The 9,159-nt window shown below is 32.9% G+C and overlaps 1 protein-coding gene across 1 annotated transcript in view; it reads left to right on the top strand.

Moving 5' to 3' along the window:
* The first annotated feature begins 1,402 nt into the window (after nucleotides 1-1,402).
* The window catches only part of LOC149962761 (uncharacterized), a 221,415-nt gene continuing 213,658 nt past the window's right edge, over nucleotides 1,403-9,159 (top strand). Inside the window, exon 1 of the mRNA XM_090180054.1 lies at nucleotides 1,403-1,647. The gene's annotated coding sequence lies outside the window, so the exon portion shown is untranslated. The remainder of the gene's footprint in view (nucleotides 1,648-9,159) is intronic.

The raw sequence follows: 9,159 nt of genomic DNA, 5'->3' as shown, positions 1-9,159 counted from the left end.
ACTCTTATCGTTAACTTAACGACCGAAATTTTGTGTTACCTTATAGTGTAACTTAAATGAGTGAGGAGTAAAAACGCGAACAAGTAAAGAGACCAAGAAGTGGGAGAGATAACTTAGCTTTATTGGGGAAAAATATGAATGAAGCTAACGATATTTTGTTCGCTAACTCTTAACGACTTAGAGTAGAATAGACCCCGAACATCGAAAATATAGTGACCTCTATATTTATTAAATCGAAATATACAATTCGTCTCCTGGATTCAGAATTATAGCCTATTTTACAATTGCTAGAGTGGATCATGTATGAAGGTTTTGAAAATGAGTTGAGTGAGCGGACGGAAAACAGCTGCTTGTTTCGTGATCCGCCGCTGTAAATCGCTAATTATATAAAAACATTGAAACTACTGAGGTCTAGGTCCATAATTTAATAATACAGTCTAAGTTAGGTGGAAGGTTAACACCTCGGTTAACACGAAACCACTCCCTTCTTCGTCACTGAAACGCGTATAAAAGTAGTTGTAATTTGGTAGTCTGAAAGTTTTGTAAATTAGCATAAAAAAAAAGAAAACGTGAATATTTTTTGAAAGCAGTTGGTGTCCCGCGGGTCGTCGCTTTAAAACCATCGTTTTTGGACGCGCCAAGATCTAGAGCAAACAAAAGTGGTTTTCCACGGCGCGTGGCAAGAATTAAAGCAAGTGGCGGCTCCATCATTGCCACCTGTATTACGAAAAAGCCCCTGTTATTAGAGATGGCCATGAATCTCTCCGGACCTTCGAAAAACGCGAATATACTGGAGAGCGTGGTGCCATCTATTAATGTCAAAGGAAGCTAAAATTTAAAATAGCCAATGATAACGTCGTCAGAGAGCCATTGTAGAGGATTATAGTTAGACAACTTACACTCTATTTAGTGGACTTTCACTTAAATAATATATCCCATGTAAAAATATTGTTTAGAATTAAGGTAATATATGTTATTGACCAATTCCAAACGATCCAATCAACGCGAGGGGTACCTATAAGTTCCACCTATTTGATTTCGACGCTAGCGACATCTATTGAAAAAAGAGCTACTGCACGTTGAGCTGCCACTTTCTTTAAGTATAAATAAGCACGTTCTTGTTGAACATTTTTTTAAATTTATAATGTAGGCACATTATATTGTCATTGATAATAATAATATATTTCTTATTTTGTAATTATCAAATAAATGCTCGAAATTTTTTTAATAATATTTCCTTTTTCATTACGTTTTACAGATACAACTAACGAAGATTGGTATTTTCTTTCGAATCATGCCAGCAAATTTGCTTCAAAATATCTAGACATACAGAGTATGTTACGAACTGTTTCTTCAGATTTTCATCTACAGACAAATTTCGCAACGTCCCAAAATAATTAAAATTAACACATATCGTACGTTATTATTATTATTATCGCGATATCTCGTCAAGTTAACGCAAAGCACTCTGTTATTGTTGATCAAGAAGTAGGATTTCCGAACACCATCAGGATTATCTTGAAGATAGTTGGTGTGTCTTCATAGTGGATTAACGTGGACAGTGCATCTTTCAAGATACAAACTTTAAGCCAGCGTAGTGATCCGGAAACTACAGACAGAACCAACACTTATTGGACCTTCAATTAGGTAAGTTTTTAAACAATATTTTATTTGCTTATATTTGGTGGCGATAACTAAAAACGAAAATTCGCGATGAATATATTTCCAAAAGAAAGATAACTTTTCTTCGATGCAAATATCCTCTGGTATATTTTACATATTATTCGGTGGTAGTGCTGCCAGGCGTACGATAATTATAGTACTTATCGATATTTCCGAGCCTATTTTTGGACCAATGATAATTTCAACGGCGTACTGTATTCGATAATTCTTATTGAGTGTAAAACCGGTTATAACTGTACCTACTGATATTAGTTTTTTTGTGTTTTTTTATTGGAGTGCTATTAAAATTAAGAATTTTTCGTAAATATATCTTCAAAATTCGACCAAGTTTAACGCCAAATATCAAGTACCATAATTTTATGAAAACGATAACTTTCTCGCCTTGACAATTTGATTTCAAAAGCCTGACAACACTGTTCGGTTTATCAAATTAGTGGAAATTACATTGTCGATAATAGGTGTTTTTATTAAATGTGGGAGGTCATGTGACCATGTTTGGTCTACGTCCCTTAGCTGTAGCTCTTGAAGGTAGAGGGCACGCGCTGCCGTCGCGAGACCTTTCGGAATTTGAAACCCGCGTGCAAAACTCGCGTGCCAAAGTAAAGCACTTAAATAACTTGCGCTCGCGTCGGAATTTAAAAACATTTTATACTTTTAATTTTTTATTGTTTTATTTTATAGAAACACCTATTGAATAGAATATTCTGAATTTAAAGACCAAGTGATTTTATAACACAATGAGATCAACTTGGAACATAATGTTTTAAAACGCGTCAGAGCCATTCGGGCAGATTTTTTAGACAATGAAAAACCACTTTAGTTAGAAGTTTAAATTTTAGCAATCGCAAGAGTTTGAAACCCTATGGGGTTATCACTTTAGTAATCAAGTGTACAAATCGTAGGTAATCACGACAAAATCGCAGATGGTAAATCAGTGGAAATAATGAAATGGTTTTAGTAAATCCGTCATGAAGTGTACACAGATTTTACGAGTGAATACCCTATCGGTGGAACCTAGTAGAAGTATAATTTATCAAGGGGAAAATGTTTCTTTTTCGCGTTTCCGGTTTCGAAGTCCCGTTAATATAACGAGGCGTAATATGGTGTGCACATGCGCGGTTTGGCAAAAATTACGGTCCAAGGGAATCCGCGTCGAGCCTACGAAGGTGCAGTTTTCATTTCATTAGCCAAAATGGATGTAAGATTTATATTATAAACTTCTGGTTAATTGGAGTAAATATTCTAAACTTCTGGTTAGTTAGAGTAAATATTCTAAACTTCTGATTAAAGTAAACATTCTAAACTTCTGGTTAAAGTAAATATTCTAAACTTCGGGTAAAGTAAACATTATAAACTTCTGGTTAAAGTAAACATTACAAACGTCTGGCTAAAGTAAACATTCTAATCTTCTGGTTAAAGTAAACATTCTTATCTTCTGGTTAAAGTAAACATTATAATCTTCTGGTTAAAGTAAGCATTCTAAATGTCTTGTTAAAGTAAACATTCTTATCTTCTGGTTAAAGTAAACATTATAATCTTCTGGTTAAAGTAAGCATTCTAAACGTCTGGTTAAAGTAAACATAAACTTTTGGTTAAAGTAAACATTATAAACTTCTGGTTAAAGTAAGCATTCTAAACTTCTGGTTAAAGTAAACATTATAAACTTCTGGTTAAAGTAAGCATTCTAAACTTCTAGTTAAAGTAAACATTATAAACTTCTGGTTAAAGTACACATTATACACTTCTGGTTAAAGTAAACATTCTTATATTCTGGTTAAAGTAAACATTCTAAACTTCTGGTTAAAGTAAGCATTCTAAACTTCTAGTTAAAGTAAACATTATAAACTTCTGGTTAAAGTAAGCATTCTAAACTTCTGGTTAAAGTAAACATTATAAACTACTGGTTAAAGTAAGCATTATAAACTTCTGGTATAAATAAAAACTTCTGGTTAAAGTAAACAGTATAAACTTCTGGTTAAAGTAAGCAGTCTAAACTTCTGGTTAAAGTACACATTATAAACTTCTGGTTAAAGTAAACAGTATAAACTTCTGGTTAAAGTAAGCATTCTAAACTTCTGGTTAAAGTAAGCATTCTAAACTTCTGGTTAAAGTAAGCATTCTAAACTTCTGGTTAAAGTAAGCATTCTAAACTTCTGGTTAAAGTAAGCATTCTAAACTTCTGGTTAAAGTAAACAGTATAAACTTCTGGTTAAAGTAAGCAGTCTAAACTTCTGGTTAAAATACACATTATAAACTTCTGGTTAAAGTAAACAGTATAAACTTCTGGTTAAAGTAAGCATTCTAAACTTCTGGTTAAAGTAAGCATTCTAAACTTCTGGTTAAAGTAAACATTATAAACTTCTGGTTAAAGTAAGCATTATAAACTTCTGGTTAAAGTAAGCATTCTAAACTTTTGGTTAAAGTAAGCATTATAAACTTCTGGTTAAAGTAAACATTCTTATATTCTGGTTAAAGTAAACATTCTAAACTTCTGGTTAAAGTAAGCATTCTAAACTTCTGGTTAAAGTAAGCATTCTAAACTTCTGGTTAAAGTAAACATTACAAACTTCTGGTTAAAGTAAACATTATAAACTTCTGGTTAAAGTAAACATTTTCAACTTCTGGTTAAAGTAAACATTTTAAACTTCTGGTGTAAATAAGCATTCTAAACTTCTTGTTAAAGTAAACATTCTTATCTTCTGGTTAAAGTAAACATTCTAAACTTCTGGTTAAAGTAAACATTATAATCTTCTGGTTAAAGTATAAACATTATAAACGTCTGGTTAAAGTAAACTTCCAAACAGATCTTACAATAACTTTATAAGTCACAAAGCTTATCGCAATTTGTTTGCTCATAAACCGTATTCTATCCGATGAGGGTTACCGAGCGTCGCCCCATTTCTCGAAATCTGCCAACAACGCCACCTATCCAAATTAGCCCACTAGTAAAATATCCCTGGAACTCAGCTAATCGCGTAAGGGCGAGGGCAAAGCAGGAAATACCTATGTTTTTTAATTAGCATTCATAAAGACGGCTCGGTGATTTTAAAAGGGCCGCTAACGTTCAGCCGCTGGCGCCATCTGAACTTCGCCTTCTGGCGCGTCCCAGTAAAATTAAATGATCAGACGCGTCGCTAGGTGGAGCGCGCGCTATTCGCGAAGAAATTTCGCCGTTAGCGCCACGAGAAAGGTCGTCCTATATTGACGTGATTAGAGAATGAGCCAATCAGGGCCCAGATCGCCTTAGGCCCAACCACCTTTTATACCTAATCGCATTACGCTCCATCGCCTTCGCTATTAATGTTAAATACCGTCCGAGCGCCGCGGCGTGTAAATGTTACACGCGCTCCATTTTGGCGGCGAAATTATGGCGAATAACGCGTAATATTTGGGATACGCCGACCCCTAGTGGTAGTTTCTAACTCTACATCCATTTGGCGAGTGTTAGAAATTTTACTTGTTTCTGTATGTTGCTAATAGATGTCGTTACCGCAGACATCGCCTGATGGAAGCCATTCGTAATTGTTTATGGCTCTTGTTATCCTTTACCGTATTTAAATTAATCGTCTCCAAGATTTGGCGTATTTTTTAATTAGGTTTAATTTAATTTTTGATGGTAACAAACAACTTAATTTCGTTATCCTAAACTTTCGGTTAAACAATCGTTTTGCTATGAACTTACTTCGATCACTTAAATTAATATGTTACTTATGAAAACACGTGGTAGCGCATGAGTAAACTATATTATAACGCGCAGGAAAAAAGCAAAATTTCATAAATTATTGGAAGATAAATTGAATATTATAATAAGTAACATAAATGTAATAAGTATGACAATTCTTATTGTCTGAAAGTAATTTTTTTGTCCAAACTGTTTTTAGAACACTGAAACTTTCGAATTGAGTAGTATGTTATCGTCCTCGGTAGTACTATATTTCGCCTTGATCATTTTAGACACTAGGGGGCTCTGTGCAGAGAACTAATCCTTAATTCCACAAAAAATCTTAAAAACACTTCGGAGATAATTTTTGCTAATTGTCATACTTATTATTGTACTGCTATTTACGTTATTATTTTACTTATGATCAAACTATGAGTGACAATATAAATAAAAAATAGCTCCGTGTGTGAACCCATAGAAAAAGCAAAACCAGATAGACTACAAAAATTTATATTTAATATTATTAAGAAAAAAAAGTGGTACACGAGGCTACAGCCGTCATACTTATTGTGTTTATTGTAACTTACGATGACACAAAGGCGATGTTGGTTTTGTTTGAACACGGGTTCCATCTACCTCGTAACCTTACACGGTTCCTAATAAGACAAAAGCCCCATATTAGTTTTCCTTAGTCCCTTAGGTCTCATTCTTTGATTCCCGTAACGGGCGACAGATGTCGCCAGGGTAGCCTTTTCCCCTTCTTCCCCTTCTCTGCCTCCCCCCTCTCAGCCATGTCCCGGTACACAACGCGCAATCACACCTACGAGGAACGCATCTCTCCCATCTGTAGCTAGTTGATTGATTACTCCATCTTGATTGGACTAAACTGGGTCACGAAATTGGTTTTCTCTCGTCATTTTAGTTCTATATATTTTTTTTGTTACCTCCTTGTCCGGCGGCGATAAAGAAAGACCAGGCGTCCGGGTCAAAGCGCGGCCGACAGTCCGAAAATGCCATCATTTCAAACCCGCGTTATAAATAGTCTAGACGGCGATAGACGCTACACGGCGCACTTTCGGCAGAGAAAAACGTGGCCTGCTCCCCCTTGCTCCGCCAGTTTCAGGTGACGAAGGTACTGGTGCGCCTGCTAGGTTCGGCCAAGATTTAATTGAATAATTAAAATTGAAATAAAATAACGCTTACCCCGCCCTAATTATCTTGAATTATCGTAGATTAAGACGAAATTGGCCCTTTTTCAACGTTTATTTGCTCTTTTGAATGTTAATTATTTAGAAAATTGCAGAGGTTATAATGCGTCGATTACATTAGCCAATACTTAATAGCTTAAATATAGTTCGTAGCATAAAGTTTTTAGTATTTTAAACACGAACACAATAGTTCTAAAAAGTAAATAATGCTTATAATAATAGTAATAATATAGTTAAGTTTTTGTAATATCGCTATTATTTAGGTATATTTTCCATATTCTATTTAAATGTAATGTAACGTAATGAAATTTAAGGCAATTTAATTTAAGTTAATTTAATTTAATTTAATGTAATTTAATGCAATTTAATGCAATTTAATGTAAATTAATGCAATTTAATGTAAATTAATGCAATTTAATGTAATTTAATGTAATTTAATGCAATTTAATGCAATTTAATGTAAATTAACGTAATTTAATGCAATTCAATGCAATTTAATGTAATTTAATGCAATTTAACGTAATTTAATGCAATTTAATGTAATTTAATGCAATTTAATGTAATTTAATGCATTTCAATGTAATTTAATGCAATTTAATGTAATTTAATGCAATTTAATGCAATTTAATGTAATTTAATGCAATTTAATGTAATTTAATGCATTTCAATGTAATTTAATGCAATTTAATGTAATTTAATGCAATTTAATGTAATTTAATGCAATTTAATGTAATTTAATGTAATTTAATGCAATTTAATGCAATTTAATCTAATTTAATGTAATTTAATGTAATTTAATGCTATTTAATGTAATTTAATGCAATTTAATGCAATTTAATCTAATTTAATGTAATTTAATGTAATTTAATGCTATTTAATGTAATTTAATGCTATTTAATGTAATTTAATGTAATTTAATGCAATATAATGTAATATAATTTATTATAATATAATTTAAATGTAATATTTTTCGAAATGAGGGCACACATTATCCAGACACTCTTGACGGAATTAACAAACCGTTTTAGTCGCTGTCACTTCTGTCTGGACCTGTAGATGGCGCTAGACACTAGACAAACCCAGCCAATGATAAATAAAATAGTCTCCGTGAATTTATCGTCGTTCGTCTAGGCTAAGATGGGTTATAAAACAGTTTTATTCAGTTTTATTTGCGTAAGAAAGACGTTCCACCATAATTTAAGAGGCAAATAACGACTTGTTTGATTTTTAGCTGCTTTTTGACGCGTTGGTGCCAGTTATTCGTATGCCTTGGCCCGATAGGAAATTAATGCGAGAAAAACGCTCCAGTTTGGGAAAGAAATATTTGACGTTTTATGGGTAGTTTTATCGTGTTTGGCACTGTTTTACTGGCAATGAAGGGTAATTTGAAAAATAATTGCTATGCGTTTTGTTTACTGAACGTAGAGATGGTTCCTAACTTCCTGTTTTGGGGTTTTTCGGTTTTCGGTTATTAGACTATTGGCCTCGTTAGTTTGCTTCAAGCGAGTGTGGGCTTAGTCATAATGTCGATTCTATAGACGTATTCACATATTGCCTACAGGGAAATATGCAAAAAGGGGCGAAATCCACCCGAGGTACCTTCCTATTTAATCATGTTTGAGGTAGATGGCGACACTATAAAGTTTATAAAAAATAAACTTTTTTAAAAAGTTTTTAATTAATTACTAAATTATAGTACTTTAAATTCTTATTAAAAATATACAATTTTTGTAATTTAAATTAACTATTAATTTTAACAGTAGTTAACACTCTCCGCCATAGATGGCACTGTAATACAATTTTAAACTATCCAATCAGGGAAGATAATTTGGTATTTTAAATCTCGACAAAACCGTTCTCCACTAAAAACTGAAAACTTTCAACCAATCGTTGAAAATCAAAACTATGACGTCATGTTGCTATCAGTGCGCCATCTACTAACAAATAACGCCATCACCACGTTACCTCGGATGAATTTTACCCCTTTAAAGTCGTCTTTGCCCGTTAAAAATTGTTAATCGATCTATATTAGTCATGGAAACAAGTTACTGAAGCTACAATGGCTACTGAATCAGATGACTTTACTGCTGATAAGCTCTTACTGAAAGTCGTGCTACAATGACTACTGGTGATTGGCTCAAACAAGGAGTCGATGATTTTCACCGATTTTGTTTAAATTCGGTTTATAAGTAGACTTTTATGTAACTTGAAATTTCCCATGGCAACCAAAAATGTTTTTGATTACTTAAAATCTACTTTTCTTTGTGGAAATTAACATGGAGAAATCGCAGATTTTTAGGGGCCCGCCCCCTTTGAAAAAATTTTAAATATTAAAAAAATAAATAAAATCAGGTTAATTTGGGTAAAATTTACTTGCATTTATACCTAATTTACACATTTTACTAATATTTACCGAAATGTACATGCATATACTAATTTTTACCCATTTTAAATAATATAACCCAAATTTATTTGTATTTACACATGTTGCCTATTTTTCCCCAAATTTATTTGTATTTACACATGTTGCCTATTTTTCCCCAAATTTATTTGTATTTACACATGTTGCCTATTTTTTCCCAAATTTATTTGTATTTACACAATTTG

The sequence above is a fragment of the Leiobunum rupestre genome, chromosome 1, assembly GCF_980474605.1.
Source record: "Leiobunum rupestre chromosome 1, qqLeiRupe1.1.hap1, whole genome shotgun sequence".
In the NCBI taxonomy this organism is placed as follows: domain Eukaryota; kingdom Metazoa; phylum Arthropoda; class Arachnida; order Opiliones; family Sclerosomatidae; genus Leiobunum; species Leiobunum rupestre.
The sequence above is the reverse complement of the archived record's forward strand: the minus strand, read 5'-3'. Positions and strand labels throughout refer to the sequence as shown.